The sequence below is a fragment of the Bison bison genome, unplaced genomic scaffold, assembly GCF_000754665.1.
Source record: "Bison bison bison isolate TAMUID 2011002044 unplaced genomic scaffold, Bison_UMD1.0 scf7180017864285, whole genome shotgun sequence".
In the NCBI taxonomy this organism is placed as follows: domain Eukaryota; kingdom Metazoa; phylum Chordata; class Mammalia; order Artiodactyla; family Bovidae; genus Bison; species Bison bison.
This window is the reverse complement of record NW_011494857.1, coordinates 2,116,725-2,117,230: the sequence shown is the minus strand read 5'-3', so window position 1 is coordinate 2,117,230 and position 506 is coordinate 2,116,725.

Sequence of the window (506 nt, the reverse complement as noted above, 5' to 3'; positions counted from 1 at the left end):
GGAGGGGGGGAGAAAACGGGAAAGAAGGGCCCCATCTGGACTCACCCTTATAAGACCAATTCAGGGGCGAAGAACAGTAGGGATCTGAAGAATAGTGTGGATCTCACCCTCACCCACCAGACTCTCATCCCACTCCTTAGCCTCCCTCCCAGCCCCCCAGTCTCCCTCAGAGTGGGGCCCCCAGGACCAGGCGATGCCCGTCCTTCCACCCAGCAGCGCCAGGCCTCGAACACACCCGCAGGTCACCTACCGCCGCCCTACACCCACCCAGGCCACCGCAAGGCTGTCACCCGGACAGCCCTGCCAGGGCCAGTCTCTCCACCCACCCACACACCCTCTCAAGATGCCCCCCGGAAACTTGCACAGGCCACCTCTTGTGGTTCCCCCCGGGGGACACCTCATGTGTGGTACTCTCTGCCCCGGCCAGGTGCCCCTGCCCCCTGGGATGCTGGCTCTCCAGCAGCCCTCCACACACACGCGGTCAGCCACACTTCAGTGAAGTCACC